This window comes from Carassius auratus, chromosome 20, assembly GCF_003368295.1.
Source record: "Carassius auratus strain Wakin chromosome 20, ASM336829v1, whole genome shotgun sequence".
In the NCBI taxonomy this organism is placed as follows: domain Eukaryota; kingdom Metazoa; phylum Chordata; class Actinopteri; order Cypriniformes; family Cyprinidae; genus Carassius; species Carassius auratus.
Window position 1 is genome coordinate 9,219,265 of NC_039262.1, and position 27,693 is coordinate 9,246,957.

The 27,693-nt window shown below is 37.6% G+C and overlaps 1 pseudogene; it reads left to right on the top strand.

Annotated features, from left to right (window-relative positions):
• The window catches only part of LOC113037909 (neuroblastoma-amplified sequence-like), a 146,009-nt pseudogene that overhangs the window by 103,752 nt on the left and 14,564 nt on the right, over positions 1–27,693 (top strand).

Below are 27,693 nucleotides of genomic sequence, written 5' to 3' on the forward strand. Positions count from 1 at the left end.
TTATTGACAATATTTGGCCGAGATACAACTAAAATCTGGAATCTGAGGGTGCAAAAAAAAAAACGTTTTGATATATTTATGGTAGGAAATTTACAAAATATCTTCATGAACATGATCTTTACTTAATATCCTAATGATTTTGGGAATGAAAGAAAAATCAATAGTTTTGACCCAATGTTTTTTTTGGCTATTGCTAAAAATATACCCCAGCGACTTAAGACATGTTTTGTGATCCAGGGTCACATATATAGTGAGACAGAGAGAACTACTATTCAATTTTGGTTCAGTAAGATTGTTTTCTTTTTCTTTTTGACTTAAATTAGATGGAGCAAGGATGCATTAGATTTATCAAAAGTGACAGTAAAGACATTTATTATGACGCACAGGATTTCTGTTACAAGTTATTGCTGTATATGTGAACTTTATATTCATCAAAGAAACCAGAAAAAAAAGATGTATCACAGTTTCCACAAAAACATTAAAGGGATAGTTCACCCAAAAATGAAAATTCTGCCATTAATTACTCATCCTCATGTCTTCGGAAATACAAATTAAGAAATCTGAGAGCTTTCTGGCCATGCATAGACAGCAACAAACTAGCACATTCAAGGACCTGAAAGGTAGTAAAGATATCATTAAAATAGTCCTTCTGACATGGAAGAGAACAATTGTTGAATTAAGTTGTTATTTTTGTTTTCTCTGCACAAAATAAGTATTCTCGTAGCTTCATAAAATTAAAGGGACAGTAAGTAGGAATTACTCCCATCTAGTGGTGAAATTGTATTTTGCATTCAAACTAATTTTGCTCTCGAGTGCCTCGCTTTTTCAAATGCGCGTTGCATCTACGGTAGGCGATATGTACCAAAAAGCTTTGACGGGATGTCTTCTAATAGCACTTCGTCGAGTTTTCCTTCAGGTGAACAGGTGTGTTATTTCAAACAAACTGCAACATGACCATAAACAAACAAATGTTACAGTATGAATTACTGACTGTGGAAAACATGAAATATTGTAATTAGTAGTTATGTCTTCTTTATTCGTTATATTTTCTGAATAATGTGCATTGTTAGATATAAAAAAAATATTTTAATATAGATTGTAACACTGACTTTATCCAGCATTAGCTCTTTCCACCTAGAAAAAGCTTCCCCGACATTAACTCTTGTTTTCTGTAATCTACGGTCACGTTTCCTTTTACGTTCTATTTTTGACTGTTTTGGTGACGATGTTTTCTTCTCCTGTGGCGCGGCATATGTATGGTCCATAATAAGAATGCAATCCAGACTTTTAAACTTGCCGGTGCAGTTTCAAGCGCCTCTCACTGCTCTGCACCTGCGTTTCTGGCTCTGACCGAAAACGCGTTGTGGAAACGCGTTGGCTTAGTACTTTTTGTCCCTCTCTGCTATTATAGTTTTGCAAGATGGCGGAACTACATGGAAGCCTCCGTCGACCTACCCGTCCCATGTATATAAAGATAATAAATTCTTCATTTACAAGGATTAGTTTAAACATTGGCATAGGTATTTGTACACCATTGAGGGCATATTTCTGAATACAAATATTGATTTTAGATAATAAAATACCTAAAAAGTTACTTATTGTCCCTTTAAGGTTGAACCACTGATGTCACATGGGTTATTTTAACAATGTCCTTGCTACATGTCTTGGGTTTGTATGTGGTAGTTGCAATGCTGTCTATGCAGGGTCAGAAAGCTCTCGGATGTCAGTTCTGAAGATGAATAAAAGTCTTATGGATTTGAAACTACATGAGGGTGAGTAACTGATGACAGAATTTTTAACTACTGTATCCCTTTAAATATCAACTGTTTACAAGCATAGTAGCATCATTACTGAAGAATCATGTGGTACTGAAGACTGAAGTAATAACTTTAAAAAAAAATCAGCTTTGCTGTCACATGAACTACTTACATTTTAACTTGATAATCTTGGAGAGAGTGTTTTGAGAGGACAGGAGTGAAATTTTCACACCTCACTCTTTTCTGTCTCAACTCATATACCTTCCCTTTTAAGCACTTACACTTAGTAGGCACCGAAAACACACTCTGTCGCATACATGCTCCCAGACAGACCTGTAAAGACTGTTCATAGCATCTGCCACAACCCAAGGGAGAGAGATCGCACATTTTTTTTCACATCCCTGTCTGTTAGAGTATATGTGTGTGTGTGTGTGTGTGTGTGTGTGTGTTGAATGCCCTTCTGGCCCATGTCGTGAGATGGGCCCATTCTCAGAGGCAGGTGTTTCAATATTTAATGCCCTGATGAGGCCTTGTGTGTCAGTGTAATGTTGTCTGTCTGACTTGATATATCCTGGAGGCATGCCAAGTCTACACCTATTCACATAGATTGACACATATAGAAGCCACATAAAAACTTGAAACTAAAACAAATGTCCAATAAATTTTGAATTAGCAGAGATGGAGAAAGTATTCTCAAATTTCACATAGTGGATTCCAGTATGTCAAATTGCCCCATACTGTGACAGCATGGTCACAAAAGGCCAGCATGTTCAGGGAACTGGTGAATAATGTGAAAAATTGTTTTTTGGGTTTTTTTGACTTTAAGGTATGTGCCTGTATAGAAATTGATTAAAGACATTGAACTCACCCATCCTGAGAAATATTAATTGCAGAAGAAAGTGTGGCAACTGTTGCTGAAGTCATAATGTCTTGTTCTTTAGGTCTGGACTATAAGAAGTTGACCGATCAGGATTCTGATCCTTTAAAAGCTCTGGAGCCGGTACTGACCAGCCAGAACGTCCTGCCAATCTCCAAACTGGCCCCTTGAATCCCCCTTAAGGGAGGTGGAATGCTTACTTCTGGCGCTGTACATGCCACCTGGCTTCATCAACTGTTCTGGGAAAGGGATCAGCATGTGCTGGAAAAAGCCCCCCAGTGTGATCACGGCTTTCTGCATGCCTGCGACACCTGTGCCAAATACTCTGACCAACTTCTGCCTGTAGATTCTGTTAACTTCTTGGATGCCATTACCTTTTCCCCTGAAGCAGCCAGTAAGGTGAGTCTAATGTAAAACATTTTTTTTCTCTCATAAAAATATTTGACAAAATTTCCAGTGAGTACAAGACAAGATTTCAAGAAATCTGTCTGTATCTATAAGCAAATCGCTGTGGATATATTTTAAATACAGTCAGTCAAATTCATGATCATATCATTATTCCCTTCTTTTATTTGCTTCCCACTCATTTGACAACTTAATGGAGGATTAGGAGGGCCACTTAAAACTAAAAACTTAAAATTGATTATCAGTGTATTACATAAAAACATAAATAAAAAAAATATATATAATAAAGTATTTACGTAAAACAAATATTTTAATTGCAATTTAAAGTATATTAACTGTCTATTTTTTGTCCAGTTGAAAAGTTTATTTTACTGTTACATTTAACTGTTACATTTAACTATTTATTTACTACTATACAAAGGCAAATGGCCACTGCCTTTTCCATTTAAAAATGCACTTTAAAGTGATTATTACTGTATTTTCCACATTGTATCCACTTGATAGCATCAAATCAGAAATGCTCCTGTATACTCCAGAATGCCAGACTAGCATATTTAAAGTCTGTTTCTACAATTAACATTAATCATTCAAATCAATATATGCACATCTATATGCCATAACACATGTATGGTGTGTTCAAATACTTCTCTGGACATGTTCATGCCTAATAAGTGTTGTTTGATGTTTTAGCACCTCTCTTTTCTTCCTTTCTCTCACAGCTTCATTTTCTATTTATTCTCCCTGGAAGTCAAACATCCACATGCATACAAAAAAGACCCATACGCATGGCCCTGTGGCAAACATCCTAAATGAGCCTCTGTAATCAAAAGGCTAATCGCTGATGCTCAGTGGCCCCTGGAGTGTTCAGATGATGTTATTGTAATGATTGTTATGTTGATATAATGTTAGAATGATTAGAGTTTGCAGAAAACAAGTTACAAACATTCATTGCCATAAACACACACCCACTCCCACCATTAAGGTAAGAGCCGCATTGATTTGGTGCTCAAGAATACCACAGGGAAAAACAACCAATGACATCTGCCACGCTTCTGCCGTAGACTGTGTGTGAACTGGAAGTAAATACAGTTAACGTATGTGCGTGTGTGCGTAAATGACAGCAGGAGAGTGTAGGAGGGGAGTGTTAGAGGTAAACAGTATAAGATGAATCCAGGCATGTGAAGTGTTCTCAGCGAGATGAATCTGGATGAGACCGAATTATGCGACATCATTATTGTTGGGGATTATAATAGTAGATATGCAGCAGAACAATGGTCCATTGCTAACTGAATGTTATTAGAAACAGAAAACCAAGAGCATGTTTCTTCATTTTAGGTTGTGGGCCAATTCTGGGTAGCTTTTGCAATATCGGGTCACCTTTGGGTGACTATTAAAATCGATTTAGAATTTAGATGAATTCACTATTGTTATGGGGATTATTCATTACAATAACAATGATGAAAAACTGCTTGAACATGTGAACTTCATGGATAGTTTAATGATTTTTCTGACTTTTTGAACAGAACGCAAAAGAAAGATGTGCAGATAAACTAGTCAATCTCACTCAGTTATTTGGTTGGTGGAAAACTAGTTTAAAATTTTGATTCATTATAGTTTTGAAGAATATTTATTGTTAAAAGTGCTAAAATAAATTCCAATTCAACTGCAAATCCATATAATATTTAAATAATTTACTTTAGATATAATAAAAACACTTTACCTTAAGCTTTTATGTATAATTGGATTATAAAAAGAAGTGTCAATGCATTAATTATACTTTGCAGTGCACCATAATGCATTGTACAAACTCATGAATAATTTTAACCACAGTTAATACATTATAATACTTATAAATGTATTGTTAAACTATGCATTTGGTTATAATTATATACAACAAGGTATTACAATGCAAATTATGAATAATTATAATGCTTTAAACTCCTTAATAATCTTTTATAAATCATTATACATAAATGCTTTAAGTAAAGTGTTGCTAAAATGTCAATATAATAAAGTGACATTGTTTTTTGTTTGTTTTTCTATATACCTTTATAATGAAATAGAACATTTCTATTTCAAATAAATGCTGTTCTTTTGAACTTTATATCCATCCAAAAAAAAAAAAAAAAAAAAACATTTTGCAGAATATTGCAGTTTCCACTAAAAATAGTAAGCAACTCGGCCGTCTTCAATATTGATAATAAGATATTTCTTGAGCACTATTTTAGCTTGTTCTAATAATTTCTTAAGTATTGTTTTGTATGTATTAAAAATTGAAAATGTATTAAATTAGAAAATTGTTTGTTAACTTGTGATTATATTTAACATTATCACTGTTTTACTGTTTTTTTTTATCAAATAAATGTGCATAAGTGAGCAAAGAGACTACTTTCTGAAAGATTATGTTGTAATGGTATTTTATATATTATATATTGTATATTATTATTATAATAATTTATTTTGATGCATATGAAAATAAATAGCTGCTTTTATATTGGAAATGCATCATTATATTTGTTAAGCTGATATATGTAAAAAATAAACATTAAAAAATTTAACATTATATTTAACATATGCCTTTCGTGTGTTTTCTGTATGTGTTTAGCTCTCTGTAGAGGCCAGGCTGGAGATCACGAAGCGTGCACAGAAGGCTCCTTTTTTTTCTTTTTCTCTCTTTCATGCTGTTTTCCTCCCCCTTCACAATTTCTCACTTTCCTGACCTGTGTGACAGTGGCTGTGATTGATTGGCAGGTTTGTAGCTTGTGTCCTGTCTGCAGGATAGTAGCAGGCAGTCCATGTCAACCTGTGGTTTCTTAAATGCACACATGGAGCCATTTGTATATGGAAATATATGAATTCATTTTTACAGTGCACACTTATCGAGCAGATACTGCTGCATCTCATTACCGACACAACCTCACCGTGTCACACGACGTGCTCCCATAGGAATGTGCATGATTCCAGAAACTGCAGTGTGAATCTCTGTTCCAGTTGCCTTGCTGCCTGCAACCTACCAGTGTAGGGGAGGTCATTAAATTAAAGTAGCAATGCTGCTAACTTAAATAAAAAATGATATGCAAGTAGTGACAGATCTTTTCTTCCATATTTCGATGTACATCTGAGTGTAATGGATTATCGAAAAAGAAAAACTTGGACTTGGTTCTATCCATGGGTTGGAGATTGGATTTTGCACTTAAAATTGCACTTAAAATTGAATGCAGATAAATGCGAGCTTGAAGGGGCTGGTTTATGTAGACTAAAAATGAGTCAGAGTGTAGACTAAAATGAGTCCTGCATACTAGGTAAATATTTTAGAAACAAAAAATGGTTGGATAAATCATAAGCAATAAAATCTATAACATGCATTCACAAATATATATTTTATTCATGCCGTCGAAAAAACATTTTCATACAGTAGCTTAAGATGTTTTTAATATGGTGTAGATTTTTCACTAAAATACTGCTTTTTTTTAAAGAACAGCAAATGGATATTTGACTCACAATTGATTCATGATAAATTAGCATGGTGCTAAGCTATTAGAGCAGTACTCTAATATTTATAAAAATTTACTAATATGTGACCCTGGACCACAGAAAAAGTCACTGGGGTATATTTGTAGCAATAATCCAAAAAACATTATATAGGTCAAAATATAATATAATCTTTTCTTTTATGCTAAAAATCATTACTATATTAAGTAAAGATAATGTTCCATAAAGATATTTTGTATATTTCCTACCATTTGATTAGTGATATGCATTGCTAAGAATTTCATTTGGACAACTTTAAAGGTGGTTTTCTCAGTATTTAGATTTTTTTGCACCCTCAGATTCCAGATTTTCACATAATTGTATATTGGCCAAATATTGTCCCATCCTAACAAACAATCACTGGAAACATCAATGGAAAGCATCAATGGAATGCTTATTTATTCAGCTTTCAGATGATGCAAAAATCTCAGTTTTGAGAAATTAACCCATATGACTGGTTTTGTGGCCCATGGGTCACACATTTGCTAAATAATCCTCAATCATTTTAATCAAATGGAATCATACATTTTTTTTTTCATTCTTCAAATTGTTGCAGTGCATTGAGATAATACGCTGAGATTACTTACCCTACTCAGAGCTGCATTTATAAGATAGAAAATACAGTAAAATCAATTATTTTAAGTTAACAATAAGTAGTGCTGTCTTAATCATCTTGAAAATGTAACATGATGCAAGTAACTTTTTCTTTATTAATTCATTTCACCAGTTTCACCAGCTTTTGATGAGCTTGTGCCTCGATTCTCAGCAATCAAACAAATTGATTTGTTCCTTGTCTTCAGGTGTACTGCCATTGTAAGTCTCTATGTCTTAAGGCATTGTTTTTGTCTCCACACACATATTACTCATTGATTACTGCCAGAGGATGGGGAACATAAAGAGAGAAATGTTTTCCTGGCATGATCTGAAGTTTATGTGTTTGTATTCTTGTCTTTTTTTAGGAGCTCTTGCAGAAGTACAGTCACATTTATGACCTGTCCAGATCCGAGCTATCTAAGGTGTGCCATCTGGCCGTCTTAGTGGCCATGGACAGACAGCCCCTCGAACCAGTCCAGCAGCTGCTCGTAATAAGCGCAGGAACAAGCGACCTGTCGCCGAAGACCATAGTCCTGGACGCAGTGGAGCGAATCATAACTGCTCTCAGGTACGATGAGCTGCAGTTGGCTGATTTCTCTTTGCTGATGTTGTTTTCTTAATATCGCCTTCATTTTCTCTCTGTCAGTTGTATACTCTCACTGGTACTGCTTTCTCTGTCTCTCTTTCCCTCTCTCAGTCTGTGTCTTTATGGCCTATACCTCTATTAACCTGTGTCAGGCTGGATGTGTTTTTGCTTGATTGAGTTAAACACAGCATTGTCCTCTGCCCTGGCCTCTAACCCCTCTCCTTTACAGCTCACTTTCTCTCTTTTTCTTACCTTTCATCTCCTGCTTTTAGGAGGTCACCACCTTCCCTGCTGGCTGGTTCTTAATAACACTGTGTCCTTAGTAATACTAGCCATTCAGAGAGAGCATCTAGTGCTACTAACTTAGATTTCTTGAACCAATCTCTGATTTTCCACCACAACTTGTGAAACTTTTTAAAGTTTCAGACCAACTGCCTACTTTTAAGAGCTCAGAGGTGTGGACAAACTGTTACTGTGATTAATAATTTAACTTGGTGTCACATTCAGCAGGTGTTAAGTATTGAATCTAGCAGCTATGCAGCCAAATATTTCTCAGAGGATTTTTGTTTAGATCTTCATGTGAGAAAAACATCTCAGGTTACGAATGTAACCATGGTTCCCTTAGTAGGGAATGAGACACTGCGTCCTCTAGGGAATGCAATGGGGAACACCTCGTCTTGACCAGTGCCTAAAGCATATATTGAAAAAACACCAACGAGTTGGCCGGCGACAGCCTCTGACATCATTACCGGTGCGAGGGAACTTCAAACTGCGTCCTCTAGGGAGCGCTATAGGGAACAGTCTACCCACACCGCCATGCTAAAGGGGAGCGCAGGCCAGAATCATGGTGATCACTAAGTACCAACTCTGCCATTTCCATGGAAGATGCCCTTGGGACGTCTGTGATTGCTGTCTGTGACCATACCAATTACGGACAAAAGCCTAAGATACATACCCAACTTAATCGTTAGTACCTCGCCCCGGGGTAGAGCTGAAGGCTTGGAATCAGGAAAGATTCCTTTAAAGGGATACGGCTAGGAACCTAGCATTTTATACTAAGTCTTGCTTCTCACACAAGGGCTACCGCTTGCTATTGCATAAGCTTGCTGAAGGAGCTGTCTAAACAGATCCCTAGTAGCAACACCCTGTTTAGATAGGTATCCGAGGATACATAGGTGGAGTGGCACCCAAGATGAAGGGGGCTTTTACCAACTCAAGAAAGGGTACGAAGCAACCGTGCGAAGCCCTCACCATGTAGGATTTTGGGAACTTACCACAGCATGGATTTTCAAATACTGTTCTAAGCTCTCATGGCACTCTGATAAAGCAGCTCATAGATGGAATGGTGCATCTCAAAACAGTATGTTTGAGAGTCATCAACTCGATCTCTGGAAATAATGCTGGAACACTCTGGGGAAAAAACAGAGAACTCAGTCTCATGAGAGGATAACTCCGATTTAAGGGTAACGCACTCATAGGCGAACATTATTGGAAAAGGGAAGCGCCGCTAAAATACCACGAGAATCGCCCAAATAGCCCCTCATGTTGAGGGAAGCGATGCTTGAAGTGTATAAACAAATACACACTGGCTGAATGGAGCCCGAGGAACCAAGGTCTAATCATCTCAAGAAAGGGCACAAGGTGGAGTGTGTAACCCTTACCGTACAGGATTACAGAAAGTGTGCAGTCTTGCATGCACACTCACCACTTACATGGATTTTAGAAAGTGTGCAAAGTATTCACGTCCACTCTAACTACCATTTGGTTTTCAGAAAGTACACAGAGCTCAGCGTGTGTACCTAAAGGCTCCTAAGCATCGTAGAGGGGCTGAACCGCATGGGAGAGGCCAGCTCAAATTTTACAAACTTCTGATGAGGGGAGCATCACCTGAGGCAGCATATACAAGAAGACTTCTGTAACTGCCACCTCCACTTCCCTCTGTATGCGACAGCACAACTAAGCACCCTTCAGGGTGACCTGGCCGGACATACATGGAATTCCCTGCAGTGCTGTGCCAGGCCTGATGATCAAGGAGGATCCCGCAGAATCCTGTGATCTCAGCCGCCTAATACCGGAACATGAAGCCAGATGACTGGTGCTGACGAGTGTTTAGTAAACACTGTAACTGAACACTGTAAAGGAAACTCACAGAGTTTATTAGTAGACACATAACCACCAGCAAAGGGAGATTAAGAGAGGACGTCTCCCCCATATAAATATATCTACAGGGGGCATCCTCTCATAGCCACTTTCGCACATCACCTTGATGTCGGCACAACTCTTATGCCGAAACCGATGGATGTGAGAAGAAAATGGCCTATTTCTTTTCGATCTCTGTATGGAGAACAGGCAGAAATGGAAGGCTCACCTGAGGTGGAGGGCTATGTTCAGAAAGATAATGCTCATTAAGGCAGCCTCACGGTGTCACCTGTTAGCGCACTTTCATGGCAAGTACAACTTTGCCATGGCGCGATCCATAACCTCCAACAGCTCTACATACGCAGGGCAGGAGGATTGAGAAGGCTCAGCCTCAGTTTCTTCACCATCCTCAAATATCTCCTTCTTTTCCTGGGTAAAAACTCAGTAGAGCACACACCTCAGTATCAGAAAGTGTTAAAGATATAACATCATCATCCCGAGGCTCTCTCTCTCGTCCGCCGCCATTACGAGCGTGAAAGGGAAAGTCCCTGTCTAAACATTCAGACATATCCACCTGAAATTCTCACAAGTTCATTCTCCACCATGCCTCAGTAGTTGCTGGTCCTGAACCGCGGGAAGCAGATGGACGCCTTTTTTTCCTTTTTCTCAAAAAAGAGACCAACGAGAGCTGAGCTTTTTTATTGAAAAAACACTCACAATGCACGCAGATTGCCTCCTCAAAGACATCGCGTGCGTGCTCTTCACCCAAACAAATGACGCAAAGATCGCGTGTGTCATTGGGTGTCAAATAACACCGACACAGATGCACACATTGTCTAAATGCTTGCTAGTAGTCACCATGATAGACAGAGAAAGATCCCTCTTACGGGTTCTTTGAGATGCAAGCTTCAAACAGAACAGTCAGTGAAGACGAAGAAGAGAATGACGTGTTCTCTTGATGCCTGTTTATAGTTGCACCGGTAGTGACGTCAGAGGCCGTCGCCGTCCAACTCGTCGGTGTTGGTGTTCCCCATAGCGCTCCTAGAGGATGCAGTTCGAAGTTCCCTTGATGACTATATCAGCCAGTTTTGGATCATTTATCATTTATATGACCCTGGACCACAAAACCTTAAGTCACATGGGTATATTAATAGCAATAGATAACAAAACATTGCATGGGTCAAAAAAAAATATTTTTCTTTTATGCCAAAAATCATTAGAATATTAAGTAAAGATCATTTTCCATAAATATATTATGTGCATTTCCTACTATAAATATATAAAAACATATGAAGAGTTCAGATGCAAAAAATGCCATCTGAAATTTTCATCTAAAATTAGGATTTTTTTCAGGCTCCTATATTTATGTTCAGTTATTTCACTTTAATAGCCTTTAATAGTTTTTATTAGTAATATGCATTGCTAAGGACTTTTGGACAACTTTAAAGGAGATTTTCTCAATATTTAGATTTTTTACTCCCTCAGATTCAAGATTTCAAATAGTTATATCTCGGCCAAATATTGTCTTATCCTAACAAACCATACACAAATGAAAAGCTGATTTTTAAAATCTCAATATCATATACCGTATTTTCCGGACTTTAAGTTGCACTTTTTTGTCATAGTTTGGCTGGTCCTGCGACTTAAGTCAGGTGCGACTTATTTATCAAAATTAATTTGACATGAACCAAGAGGAAACATTATCGTCTCCAGCCACAAGAGGGCGCTCTATGCTGCTCAGTGATCCTGTAGCCTGACACTGAGTAGCATAGAGCGCCCTCTCGCGGCTGTAGATGGTAATGTTTTCTCTTGTTTCTTGTTTCTAAATAAATAAGACTTATTGTCCAGTGTGACTTATATATGTTTTTTTCCTCGTAATGACGTATTTTTGGACTGATGCGACTTATAGTCCGAAAAATACGGTATCAATGTCAATATCATACATCTCAAGTCACCATAATTTTGTGACATATAAGCCCATTCTTAATTTTAGCATTTTTATATTGCCTAAATTCATCTCTAGCCTTTATGGCCAACATGTCTTTAGTTTTTTTTATTTGAATGTTTTTTAGACAGTGACTACTAGTATTTGAATGGAACCATAGTATGTACTTGTAATATTATTTTGGATGAACTATTCAAAATGAACTATTATGCATTTAAAAATGTTTGTATTTTAAACATTGTGAAACAAAGCATTATAAAATGAAAACTTTTTACATTTAATATAGGCTCAAATGTATATCTAAGTTATATTATATAGTATATAAATTTGTATTTTCCATCCGTTGTCAACCATTAAATAATTACCATCTTATCAGATTCAAACAGATCAGTTTATTATTGACACATCCCTACTTTTCATCACTTATTTGTATAATAATTTTTTTGGATAAGCTGAATAGGCCGCTCCAGCGAAATTCTTCGGGAAGATTTTACTTTTTCTTTTCTTCTTCTTCTTCTTCTTTTTTTTTTTTTTTAAGTAAATCTCCAAGACCATCAAAGAGTGGGACCCCATCTTTCTGCACCTCCTGATTAGTCATCCTGCTTCGTGAGTCTGTGCTGATCAGACATTTCTGCTCAATCCATAATCAAGCAGGATTAGGGAAGTTCTCCTCAATCAGAGAAAACGATGGTCAGAAAAATTAAAATTGATTACAGTTTGTTTTTATTCAAAGGCAGGCTCCCCATTTTCTCTCTGCTGGAGTGATTCATATTCTAGGTAATTGCTTAAAACTAAAGCGTGTTCCTGTCTTCTGCTGCTAATTACTGGTTTGCAGAGGTGGGCAAATTATTAATTATCAAAGTAATATTTTGGGCACAGGGAATTGTCAAACTATCTTGCAAAGTTTATTTCATCAAACTGCATTCTCGGCTTTCTTACGACCTGTTTTTTTTTTTTTTTGGAAATCTTTTTTTAAAAGTAGGTGGAATCTGTGGTCTACAAAGCTGCTCATGATTGATGTTTATATCTGGGGAGTAAAAGATTATGGTTATGTTTCATGTATAAATAATCCTTTAGAAACACAGTGTTCCTTCAAGGACAACTGGAGTATATATGTGTGTGCGGTTGCCTTTAGTGAATTTTAAAGGAAGGTTTTAAGTTTTTGCAGACTGCGTCATAATATTGATGATGTGTAACGGAGGCCAGCGAGTAGTGCTGTGCAGGTAAACCTCACTTCCCGATCTCATTTAGCCTCCTTGTTAGTGTGTCCGCCTCCCATGCCGAAGACCCGGGTTCTAGCCCCACTCGGAGCGAGTTACTCGGAGCGTCAGAGAGGACCCGGGAGAGAGGGGTTACATATGCTTAAATGCTGCTAAAATATTTAGAAAATGCCTATTGGTTAGAGAGTTTGACTCCTAACCCTGTGGTTGTGGGTTCGAATATCGGGCCAGCAATAACACATTTTAGGTGCCCTTGAGCAAGGCACTGAATCCCCTACTGCTCCACGGGCGCCACAGCATAACATTTTTTTTTTTTTTCGCGTCACCATTCTGTGTCAGCCATTTATACAACTCACTGTGTCAGTGGCTTTTTTTATTTCTGATTTTAAGAACTTTTATTTTATAGTCTTTTATGCTCCCCAAGGCTGCCTTTATTTGATCAGAATTACAGTAAAAACAGTAATATTGTGCAATGCAATACTATTACAGTTTCAAATAACTGTTTTCTTATATTTTGATATATTTTAAATGTATTTTATTCCTGTGATGGCAAAGCAGAATTTTCAGCAGCCATTAATCCAGTTTTCAGTCTTAATAACTATTTTGTAACTATCATCAGTGTTGAAAACCTTGCTTAATAACATTGTGGAAAAGGTGATACTTTTTTTATGGATTATTTGATGAGCATAAAGAAAAAAAAAAAACAGCATGATTTTAAAATAAATGTAAAATAATTGTTTTACATTTAATTATATATTTTACAAAAAAAAGTTGTACTGACCCCCAAACATTTGAAAGGGATGGTAGTTCTGTATGTGGAATATTTTTAGTATTAGTATAATAGAAAAGTAATTGATGTCTTCGTAATCTATGTATGATTGTTGTAATAGCATTACAATCAGAATGTAATATTTTAGATGATTGAAGGAGAACTAATTCATGTTGGAATTAAAAACAAACCCTCTAAACTTATTATAACAGCAGTACCAGAGCAATTCTTTGAATTTAACACTACATGAACATTTTAATGATGCTGTAGCAATAAAACGGGCTGCTGTGCAGATTACAACAAGGGCGAAGCAGAAAAATGTGTCCCAACTAAGGGCTCTGCTAATTAAAGTCTGAAAATAAATCACTGATTGTTTTATACAGCACATCCGCTGACTGTGATTTGATACAGTTGTGGGAATCCAGCTGAAGTAAATAATATTATATATTCTACAAAAGATGTTGAAACATGAATGTTTTGGAAGCAACACAACAGAAATGTGTCATTCCCAACGAAGCATCGCTCATGTTATATTAACCTCTTAACCAAAGAGAGAAGGTGAAGTCTAACATACAACTACAGCACTGAAGGAAACTGCAAAATAGAGCATTTGTTGACATCATGGAGAAGAAGATGCCTCTGAAGAGACCACAGATTATTTAATAACAGACTGACAAAGTGTTCACTGCAGCAGTAGGAATGGAATAAGAAAATGTTGGTGTAAAAATACAAAGCAATTATTAATAGAAACATAATTAGGCGGTGCAGCCTCATGCATAAAAGCATAACACAAACACCTTTAATGGAGGGAGACAGACAAGGCCAGGGGAGAAGGGAGGAGCCCTGCAGCTAAAACATCAGCAGAAGAGCATTAAGATTGCTCAGTGTGAAAATCGCAACCTTCAGTGTACACACACACACACAAAGTTTGCAGCCATAAAGCCACTTAAAAGCCTCAAGACACTGAATCCAAACTCAAGCTGTGTGTATGTGTGTGTGTTTGTTTTCAGCGGTGACAAGGACACGTTGAAAGATTACGCAGACCCCTTGAAGGTGCTGGAAGGTATTGTTGCAGCAGTGCACACTAATGTTCAGAGCTGGTGTTTCCTTTGGTGCAGTGTTCCCCTTTTGCTATTATTGAAACATAGTATTGTACGTTTGACCTCACAAGAAGGGATAAGTTTGTAGTATACAGTCATATGAGGTATGCTTTAGTGTAAAACAGTAAAGAATAAATGATATGTTGGGTATGAATTACAGGGATGTTTCTGCTATTAAATGGGATTGTTTGGCACAGCATAAAGCAGAAGCAGTATTAGCACGATAAAAGAAAGCTAATAGTAATGACTACAGTAAGCAATTGTTTTGACATGAAAATGGTTTGTTAGGCAAACAAACTTAAAGTTGGGAAGTCGTGGCCTAATGGTTAGAGGGTTGGACTCCCAATTGAAGGGTTGTGAGTTCTAGTCTCGGGCAGGACGGAATTGTGGGTGGGGGTAGTGCATGAACCGCTCTCTCTCCACCTTCAATACCTCGACTTAGGTGCCCTTGAGCAAGGCATCGAACCCCCAACTGCTCCCCGGGCGCCGCAGCATAAATGGCTCCCCACTGCTCCGGGTGTGTGCTCACAGTGTGTGTGTGTGTGTGTTCACTGCTCTGTATGTGTGCATTTCGGATGGGTTAAATGCAGAGCACAAATTCTGAGTATGGGTCACCATACTTGGCTGAATGTCACTTCACTTTCTTTAAATTGATATACGATCAGATGTCCATATAACACCTTTTTATCGGTGCTTCCAACAAGACTTATCCAATCAGATTTTTTTAGAGCCGAATTTTATCATTTTAAACAGTGTGGAACAAAGTAACATTATAAAATTACAATTAAGAAGATGCCATTACGATTGAATATTTGAGCACTATCTCTGAGTAAATAATTAAAAAAAAAATGCACAATTTGGACAGTTTTTATGTTACATTTTGTAAATTACCCAATTTGTGATTTACTTTGTGGATTGTCTTTTTAAAAAAAAATTGTAATATTGTTGTCTCAAAATAAAAATATAAAAAGAAAAAATGATGATTTGGTGCTAAATAAGCATTTATTATTACTAATATTTATTATGTTGTGATGCAAAATATTTTTTGTTTTTGATGATGATTTTTGATAAAAAAAAAACAGCATTTATTTGAAATTATTTGTAACTTTATAGATATATTTACCATCAACTCAATACATCCCTATCAAGTGATTTTATTTTGTTTTGTAAAAATCTTTGGGAAAAAAAATTGCTATGTATGATTTGTAATATATCTGTACATACATTTTTGTTTCCTGATTTTATATAATGCTAATATGAATTTATTTCAGGGGGAATATGGTAACATCAGAGAACATGTTGGCATGGTTACGACCCTTTTGTGGCGATGATTCTAAACTTGTACGACACTGAATTGAGGTCCTGCAGATCCTAGAACATTCATTCAGCGTCAGCGATCAAGACATCCACCTACTGGTGTTCTTCAGAAGCCAAGCCGTTCTGTAAGCCTGCTGGCCAAACAGAAAGGTGAAAAATATGCATATACCCACACTGGCATAAAACATGATTTACACTTCACACATAAATATTATTACATTCCCACATCTCTGACTCAGTATTAGCTTATTTCCTCTGTGAGGCACTGTGAATGTAATCTCATTTTACAGCTCAGCCCTTTGCGAGTTAGCATGTGCTTAGAATTGCTTGACTGTTCTCACACATGCGGTGTGTGTGTGTGTGTGTGTGTGTGTGTGTGTGTGTGAAGGAATGAGATGTATTTGGTTCAGGGATTACCAATTGCCTACTTAACCATGCTCTTTGGCCTCACCTCATGTTGCTTTGGGGGTGCAAGCATGTCATTCTGCCGTTTTATGTGGTGAACTCTGTCTCTCCATATGTACCCGAGAAGCAGGAGTAAATTCAAGAGTTGAATAAATGGAAGAACTAAGAAACTCTTCTGTCTAAATATGTCAGTGTTTTTCACAGGAGAATGACCTGATTTTCCTTGGTAAACTTTTAGTTTACAAAAGTCAAAGACATCAGATAAATATACTAGATCAACATATGTTTCTGTAGCTCAATTGGTAGGGCATTGCACTGTCAAGCGTAAGGTTGGGGGTTCGATTCCCCGGGAACACATTATTGATAGCTTGATTGCACTTTAAGTCGCTTGTTAAATGCATAAATTTAATTTAATAATTAAATTAGAATGTTTATTGCCACTCAGAACTGCCTACAGTTGTGGGAGCTTGTTTATACATTTTCTAAAGAGAAATTATTAAAATGTTTTTCTTAATGTTTAAAAGAAGAAATGAGGCTTTGTTTGTTTAACAAAGAAGCTAATCTCTAAATGAGTGGATAGATAGATAGATAGATAGATAGATAGATAGATAGATAGATAGATAGATAGATAGATAGATAGATAGATAGATAGATAGATAGATAGATAGATAGATAGATAGATAGATAGATAGATAGATAGATGCATGAACAGAAGCATGGATGAATAGACAAGAATCAAAGACTTTGCTAATTAATATAACTCCTAATAGCTCTTTAGTTAGTTTTCTGACATAAGGTGAAGAGTCACCTCATCTTACTCAACACACATTACAAAAATACATGCTTTGATTCCATTTTCCACCAAATTACATAATCCATTCTTTCACTTAACTTTAATCATGCAAATGAATATTTATATAAGCAGACGCCATCAGCTGTTTGGTTTCACTTTAAGAGGATTACTCCGCCAATTGTTTAATAGAATAATTAAATACAACTTTCAAACTTCAGGGGTTTAAAAGCAAAAGAGCCCCTCAAGATTTCTCTAAGTAGTTCCAGTTTCTTATCAGTCCTTGATTAGCGTCATTTAGTGGAAAACACCAGAATACCAAGTTTATGGTTGGAAAGAGCCATTTTTGGCATGTTGCAGATTTGGAATTGACTAGTTCAGAACATTAAGGATGAAGTCTAACCTTTAATTCCACTGTTTATCCTTTCACTTCTCTTTAAAATAGTCTCAGTTGGGGCTTTCTTTCCTATTGCTTGGCTGTATCCCTACATCAGGTCTCCAGTGTTGGCAATAGCTTTATTTTCCTTAATGAAATGAATTAATTGTGTCTTTTTTCTGTGATCTGAAAATGAAGGGAAATGAGGGGAGTTGTAATGAGAAGTCATGCCCTGAAGGAGGAGGAGTAATTAAAATGAACAGATTGAGGGAAGGGAAAGAGGATTGGCTCTATTTCACCAAGATGTGAAGGCCACGTACTCAGATGCCTAAATCCTGATTGGGAGCACTGAGCCGGGCCTGTGCGCCCTGAGCTATGGGCATCAGGCCACGTGTCTGCTGAGAAGCAGACACTGGTTTACAACATGAGCCACGGAGTCTGGTTAGCCCCAGGTGTACGTGTGTCTTCATTTATGTCGATACCTGGGTACTTTTGCTTCTCTCTGTTTTTGTACTGTGCTCGTTCATGCCCACAGGATTGTGTGCGTGTTTCTCTGTTAATATAACACTTCTACCCCCTGTATCCCAAACTAATCATCTCCTAACTCACACACCGGCCCATTCTACCCAGCACCATAGCAACCGCGACTTTACTTGTGCCAAACAGGAGCTGCATTTCAGGTCTTGCATCTGTTTGTTCTGTTTGCTGAGCATTACATTCTCTGTTGTTGTTTACTTGTGCTGCGTTGCGGTGGTGTTTATCTCCCTGATGTATGAGGTAGCATTGTTGAACTTTATCAAAGCATAATAGGGGGGAGGCCTTTCAAATTCACTAAGAGGAAACGTCAAAGCTTATAGTAAGAGAAAGAAGCAGCGCATGTGAGCAATGAAAAGCACTGATTGAGTTGTCTGATTGAGGAAATGACTTTTATCGCAGACAGAATGAGAGTGGTTGGACTTTTTGTCTCGTTCAGTAACTGTCAGTGGAACGTGATAACTCTTTCAATTACATTCATCAGGTTTAATTGCTGAAGGGCTTCCCTTTAAAATGACACATACTTACCCTCAGCAGAAATCATTGTAGGTGTAGAGAATTTCTGTAGAGCTGTGTTTATTTTTTGCTGCCTTGTTGAGGTTGCACTTTTTCCTTCGTTTTCATGAATTGCCTTGACAGTCGACTCAACTGCTTGTTCCCCCCCTGGACGCTCAAACCAGGCCAATCCTGTACATAAGAACTTCGAGTTTATTCTAGTGAACTGCTAGACCCAGGCACAAATGTGAATTTGGTTCAATTATAACTAATAGCTACTAGCTACTCTTTATTGCGAATGCCAAATGTAAACCATATTGTGAATGATGAATATTGTACTAATTATTAATTCTATAATTAAAAAAAAATTACTTTTAGTATTTATTTAACAAAATTAATTTCAATTTCTACATATACCAACATGTTTTAGTATTTGCAGCTGTATAAATCAAAATGAGTTTATATATTTTAAATGAACATGAATAAAAAAAATTAGGGGTTGACCAAATATCAGTCTAATCGATATTAAACATGTTTATGTTTATCGATATAGGTCATTTCTAAAATCAATTTTCCCATAAAATTATTTAAAAGCAAATCATGAAAGTTTTTCCAGAGCCCTTGTTATTCTTTATTTTGACATTCATTTTCATTTTTACACCATACATGTTCATTGATTAAAATGATAGTTTATCGCTCTACTTGATCTGTATAATCAAAGTCGGCATCAGCCCTGAAAAACACATATTGGTCGCCCCCCTGTTAAAAATGGACAATAGTATATTTTTAAATTAACATAAATGATTAAATCATGTTTAAAAAATGTGTTTATTGTTAGATTATCATACCAGTAATACATAAACTCATTGAAACATAACATTGTAAAAGTGTTAACAAATAATTATATTATATTTGATAGCAAAGAGATTGATTGATGCATTTGTCTGTTGCTTTTTCTATCATTGATTGTCCTATTATTGATTTTCCCATCAAAAAAGTGGCACCCAATCTGTGGTGAGGTATTTGTTGGATCTAGTAGGGACATAATTATGGGTTATAATGAATAATACTATCTTTTTACGCTTTACATTGCACAGTGCCATGTAAACATGAAACCATGTCTGCATTTGTGATCTGAGAAATGAGAAAACAATAAGCGCTACTCCACACTGCTCAAAACTTACGTTTGAATCATCAGTGGCAAATTCTTTAAATATGAAAACTTACAGGCCGTGAGTCAGAACAGCCAGCATTGTAGGCTACACTCCCAGGTTACGGAAACAGTCCTCAGTAAAATGCATTGCACACACGAGAATATTGGGGTTGAACTGTTGGGGAACAGTGTTGTAAATACAACTTAACCACTGATTTCTAGTTGTGTCCTCATTTGGAAGGTCAAACAAAGTATTTTTGCTTTCGTAACCAAACTCATAGCATCTCCACGACATGGTGGCGGCAGTAACTACACTACAGCAAGAATAAAAGTTAAAGTGCCTTCTTTCTTTGTGTGAACATGTGGGCGTTGTTATGCAAATCTTCCCACACAGTGACGTAGACATGTGGAGGTATATTGTATCTTTTCAGTGGTGAGTTTAAAATATTCTCAAGGTTTTTTTTTTTTTTAAGCATTATTTTATAACGTTTCCCTTTTCTGTTTCCATGGAGATGCGTCATTCTTGTCATGTGACACAACGTGGCCAAAATAACACTGTATGACAGATGGATTGCTTTTATTTTGTTTTTCCTTTTTTATTTGAAATATTGACAAACTTGCATACCATGTCATGAACAATCAGATAATCCGATTCACAAATATGTGTAAATGAGTGTGTTTTCTCATTTAAAATCTTACTAAATTATCTTGAGTGTGATCTATAATGTGAGATGGGCGCCACCATGTTTGTTCACGCTACAGTTCAGAGAGTCCTGTCAGTTGGATTTACAGCAGGTGAATTTATCAATTTCTCAGGAAATAGAAATATTATGTGGCCAGTGAAATGTGAGAAGAATATAGTGAACTTTACAGTTACTTGCACTATGTGGATTATTAATGTTGCTTCCATAGACATATGTGTTTATTTTACAAACCCTAAATGTATTGTTTTACTAGTACTTATGTGTATTAAAATGTCTGAAACCTAAAATTTGCCTTATTTGAATAAGAACACTGCATAGTTGTGATAATATGCAATGGCAGTGCCTGTCTCTCTATGGCTTTGCACCAGCTAAAGTATGAAAGCACAGTTTGAATTGTGCACAGTGACGTCACCGAACGTCCTACAGTAAATCCCATATGGGGGACTGTACTCCCAGGGGCACAGAAATAAAAATCCCATATGTGGGACCAAACTGCTCAAAGGGTTAAACAAGGCATTTTAGGAGGGAGTAGACAAGACTTAACTTTAAAATAGAATATCTTTTTGGGTTTGAGATTTAGTTTTTGCAACTTTAAAGATCTTAGCTATTCACAAAAAGCTTGTAACATTGCAAAGAGAAAGGAAAACTTGAAATCACATCATATGACCCCTTTAAGTTGCACTGACGATAGTGATTTGTGTTGTTTAATAAGCTTCTTTTGAATGTCTTATTTGATGTATTACGAGCTTCTCCAAAACAACTTATTAATGTTGCAAATTTCCCCATAAATGTAATTTACCTCACCAAATGTTTTCCTAAAAGGAATTTGATTGAAATGACTTGCATTATCTGCATTTCCCTGGCAATTTCTGCCTGTGTTATGCAAACGATATCTACCCATTTGGCATTGCAATGACTTGTGTTCAGATTCTCATCCCGGTGGCACATGGACATGGATTTTTCGTCTCTTAATTTTAGCCATCCGTCTTAGCCTAACGGCAACAAAATGTCACAATCCCTATGAGTACTTACTGTTCGCTTGGCAAAGGACAGCAGCTTTGTCAGTCTGAATTGAGAATCTTTATTTGGCAGCTATCCGTGTCCCAGACTCCCTTGTTTACTTGTATTCTGAAGTAGTTATTGATGTAATGAGTGCAAATGAATTTGAGGATGCTGGCGTGCATGTACATGTGTGTTTGGGATCAGACATGGAATGTTATCATTGCCATGGTCCCTTGACTTGATAATCTGGACTCATTTGTCATTTTAAGAAGCCATCAGTGTTTAGGTTAAATGGGGAGGGTGTGTGTATGTGTGTATGCGTTTTGTGTGTGTTTAACCGTAGACAAGCTTAATGACTAGGGTTAATATGGTCATTAAAACAAGGTCTTCGTTTCCCCCCGGAGTGCATGCTTTAATATGCCCATGTTTAGCAGTGCCATTTTAATGTCTTTATCCAGTGTGTGTATGTTGGCTTGCATGGTTGTGTATTTGGTTGTTTGTTGATTACAGAGAAAGAGCTAAATGCCCAACATTCAAACCTCTCTGTTAGTTACTAGTAAATTAGTGAGGTTTGCCAAGTTCTTCTAGATTTTTTCAGATTATATCACTATATAGCAATGTTTTTTAAAGAAATCTCTTATGGTCACCAGTGCTTCATTTGTATGATCTGAATCACAAAACAAACTTTTAAAACAACATATTTCTATTTTGATGTATTTTAAAATGTAATTTATTCCTGTCAAAGCAAAGCTGAATATTTAGCACCGTTACTGCAGTCTTCAGTGTCACATGATCCTTCAGAAATCATCCTAGTATGCTTATTTGGTGCTTAAGAAACATTTATTGTCATCAATGTTGAAAACAGTTGTACTTAATATTTATTATATTTTCTGACTGAAAAATATCTCACACACATTGTGTGTCTTCAAAATGTCAACGTGATGTGACATCAGACCCACTGGCAGTGTGTCAGCTCGACTCTGTCAAGAGCACTCTCGTCTTTCACACATGTCATTCTCTTCTGTCAGTAGCTCCGCCTCTCTGGCACAGCCCGGGGCCATGCTTGCATCATCTCCCACTTCACAGGCTTCAAGTGTCAGTAAATTTCACTTGCTGTACTCTCCTGCATTAACTTCCTAAGGTCTTTGTAAGAGTTCCTCTTCTAATTCCTTGAAATTCCTCTCATTTCTAGCATTCTATTTTTGTTGACTTTATATCAAAAATCCCTTTCAAGAAAAGTCAGTTTACTCACGGGCATATTTGCAACATTGCATACTTCGGGCATGCACACCCTATTGCTATCTATTTGAATAAATCTCAAAAACTAATTGCCAAATTCACCTTGAAATGACATGTATCAAATCAGCAATAAAATTTGACAAACACTTTAATTGTTTTTTCTTATCCTCAAATATCATTAAAAAGTATATTTTAGGTTTGTACAGCCAATTTTTGTGATTAGCCGTTTTAATTAGTATGTGGGATTCACTGTGCACTACAGTTGCTTTTAATAATAGTAATATAAAATGTCCTGCTACATAATTATATAAGAGTCTATGATTGTATTGGTGAAGGAAGATATACTATCAGATCTGGCTAGTAACTGATTGCATGTAATCTGGATTAAGTAATTAGATTTCTTTACTTTTAGATTACAGTTACTTTACGGACCCCAGTTTAGGAAACCTTGACATAATGTAATATTTTAATGCAATTCATGTTGTCAATTACAATAAATCAAATTATATCAATATGGTACAGGATACCCTATTTTAATTATTGTGATAGACAAGGTAGGTTAAAAGTAGTAATCTAAATGTAATCAAAATGTGTAATGTAATGGAACATGTTGCTAACTGCAACTTGTGTTGTGTAATTTGGTATCAGTAATGGATTAAAACTAGTCTCTTACTGTTTCTACCATATTAAGCAATGGAAAATAGTAGTATGCAAATGCCATGAGTTCAGACATAGTTTTGTGGAAGTGAATTTTAATTTTGACATTTTTATAGAAACAATGCTTCTAGAAGGGAAACTGCAGTCAGGGGAATTAGATAAGAGTTCAGAGGAGGATGTTGAATAAAGTGTGATGGAGGCAATCACAGTGTGTTGAAAAAGGTTACACAAGGAGCTTTCAGGAGAAGGTACAATGTGATTCAGGGCCTGCAACAACATTCCTGTCAATTGAGAAGCTCACAAGACCAGAGGCTGCACTATTTTTAATTTCCACCTTGTCGGGGCTCCATGGGTGTGTTCTTTCTCCCAACGGTCTATGCAGCATTATGTCACCAAAAATGAGCAGGAATACAAGGTCTGAGAGCATTTTGGAATGGAAAAAGTGTTACTCCAAAAGTCATAGAGCAATAGTTGGTGGTTGTTTCAGTAACGACAATGGCTTGTGATCCAGGAGCATGTCCTACTTGCATACATGACATTAAGCAGGTCTGAGTTCAGGTTTCCAGAGGTTTGAGTTCAGTGTCTTAAAGGTGACTCACCTTTGACGTAATGTTCTCAGGAATTGAGAGCACACTGACCCTGGGCTATATACAGTATGGAAACTGCTTTACCTGTGACAGATTTATGCCAGCGCTGAGAAGATACACTGGGATTTATGTGCACCTCATCACACAAAATTTGCAGAACAACAGTAAATGCAACCACACCTCAAGGCTATAATCAACAAACTTTGTTCTCATCATCTCTTATAAATCTGTTTGCTTCATTCAAAACAGTAAATCATTTGTTACATCTGAATGACCTTAGTGAATTACTTTGTTCAGACTTAATTTAAATAAATCTGATCAACAGGTGTTTGACAGATTCAGTCCTTGCACCTGTGTTTAATATCAAAATCAAAGTCTACTTTATTGTCAATTATTCCACATGTACAGTAAGTACATACAGAGAATTTAAATTGTGTTACTCTCAGGCCCTTGGTGCGTACAGATAACACTAACAGTAGAGCATAAAAATAAAGATAGATACAGATTAAATATAAAATACACCTGTAGAAATAAGTGCATGTTTAAAATATATATAATAAAGCAAACCAGTGAATTAAACAAACCGTGCAGATACAATGATTGTAGTGCAAAAGAGCTTATTCATTCTGATTAAAGTGATAAACAGCTCAGAGTGCAGTTCTTTATTTAAACTGATGGAAGAGGTAGTTGAATGAGGTCAGTTCACTGCTTAATGAAGTACCAGTGCTGCACAAAATGTCTGGTGCAAGTCACAGTTTGTTATTGGGAGGGTGGAGTGGAAGGACCTGGGGATGTGGGATCTGTAGGGGGGGGGGGTAGGGGAGGGGGTTCAGAGTTCAATGGTGCCTGGAGCAGGGGGGGGGGGGGGTGTTCATGAATGTTGAATAAAGCTGTCCTTCAGTCTGCTGGTCCTAGTTCAGAAACTCAGCAGTCTCCTCTATGATCACTCTCTTCACAATTGTATCATTGAAAGACAGAGGAGCATTTTGAGTTTGCACTCTCCTGTAGTCAACTACAAACTCCTTGGTCTTCTCCACATTCAGAGAGAGAGATTGTTGTCACTGAACCACCCGGCCCGACCCGTACTGCCTGAGGTCTTTCCGTCAAAAAGTCCAACAGCCATTTGCACAGCGAAGTGTTGAGCCCCAGCTGGACCAGTTTGTGAATGTGCTGTTGAGGGATGATTGGGTTGAATGCTGAACTGAAGTCTATGAACAGCATTCTGATGTATGTGTATTTTTTTTGTGAAGATGTGTGCGTGTTGAGTGGAGGACAGTGGCGATGATGTCATCGGTAGAGCCGTTAGACCGATATGCAAAATCGAAGGGATCTGGACTTGATGTGGTGCATGTCTAGCTGCTCAAAGCATTTTGTGAGAATAGGAGTAAGTGCAACTGGATGGTAGTCATTAAAGCAAGATGGAGACTGCTGATTGGGACTGGAATAATGGTGGTAGCTTTGAAGCATGTGGGGACAACAGTCTGACTTAATGAGATATTGAAAATGTCTGTGAAGACATCAGTCAAGTCCACTGCACAGTCTCTCAGTACATGCCCAGGAATGTTGTCAGGACCCGGAGCTTTGCATGAGTTGATCCTGCTGAGGGATCTCCTCATGCTGTCCTAGGACAGAATCGTCACCTTGTCACCAGGAGCAGGGGGAGTCTTCTGTGCAGTGGTGCTGTTTTGTTCCTCAAAGCGAGAGAAGGTGGCATTCAGAAGGGAGATGGTGATGTCACACGCCCGCGGTGGGGGATTGTCCATAATAGTTTGTATCCCCTGCCTCAGGCTCAGAGTGTCTCTGTGGTCACTGAATTGATGGGCTATCCTCCTGGAGTACTGTCTTTTAGCCTCTCTGATGCTTCAGGATAGGTAGGCCCTAGTTTTCTTCAGGCCCACCTCATCTCAATCTCTGAAGTCAGCATTCCACAAATTTCAGACCTCCCCTGTCATCCGAGGCTTCTGGTTGGCCTGGACAGTGATGGTCTTTGTGACTGTTACATCAATACACTTGGTGATGTAGGCAGTGACAGTCACTGAGTACTCTTGGAGGTCTGTGGTGTTATTGTATGTGGCAGCCTGCTTAAACATATTACAGTCAGTGGTGCCAAAACCTCTGACGACCCTTCCAGCCACACTTGTATTTGTTTGTGAACTGGTTTGGCGAGGGGCCTTGTAAGCTCCTCTCTGGGTGGTGTAACTAAAGTACAGAGTGTTGTTTCCCCATGTTGGAAAGTCTATGTGTTGGTGTAATTTTGGGAACACAATCTTTAAGGCTGCATAATTGAAATCCCCTTCTAAGATGAGAAATGCCATCAGGGTGGGCTGTCTGCTGCTCACTGATGTGCTGGTACAGTTCATTTAGTGCCTCGCTCCTGTTGCTGTTGTTGGAGCTGGGAGGGATGTATATAGCAACGAGCAGTTTGGCTGTATATTCCCTCAGTAGATAGAATGACCGGCACTTAATAATCATAAACTCCACCAGGGGTGAGCAGTGTTTGCAGACCACAACAGGATTGCGGCACCATGCACCACTGATGCAAACACAAAGCCTGCCACTGTGGGTCTTACCTCCCTCGACGAGAACTCTGTCTACTTGATAGCATTTCAGCTGATCGAGAAGAAAAGCACAGTCTGGTATGCTGTTGCTCAGCCATGTTTCTGTGAACACAAAAACACAAAAGTCTCTTACAGTCCTCTCAGTTGGGCGTAGTAGTCCAGTTTATTGTCCAAAGAGCATAAATTAGCCAGTACGATGGTGGGGATAGCTGGCTTGTGTGGGTTAGCTGTTAGTCTAGCCCGGATGCCTCCATGCTTACCCCTCTTCTGCTTCCTCTCACGCTGCTTGTGGTGCCTCCGCAGTGGGCAAGATGCAGTAGTCGGGGTTGTTGATGGTCTAGGCTTCTGGAGCAGACTGAGATCCCGCAGCTCTTCGAGTTTAACTCTAAAAATGTGGTTCTGCCGACATGAAGCAGAAAGTCATGACTTTATGCACTCTTAAAGAAAGGTAGACACGATGAAGACATACAAAAACACTGTGACTCACAAGACAAAAAACACGAAAACACTGTTATGGCAGAAGAGAGAGAAGCCGCTGCGTGTGCACACACCACTATCTTGGATTGTTTTTCAATAAACTAAGGAAAACAAATACAATTTCTGAAAAAAACTTTCTTTTATTTCAAATTTAAATCATATTTATTTCGTAATACAGTACAGACCAAAAGTTTGGACACACCTTCTTATTCAAATACTTTTCTTTATTTTCATGACTATGAAAATTCTAGATTCACACTGAAGGCATCAAAACTATGAATTAACATGTGGAATTATATATGGAATTATATTGACTGTGGTGACTTTGGAGGCCAGGTCATCTGGCGCAGCACCCCATCACTTTCCTTCTTGGTCAAATAGCCCTTGATGCCTTCAGTGTGACCCTACAATTTTCATAGTCATGAAAATAAAGAAAACTCTTTGAATGAGAAGGTGTGTCCAAACTTTTGGTCTGT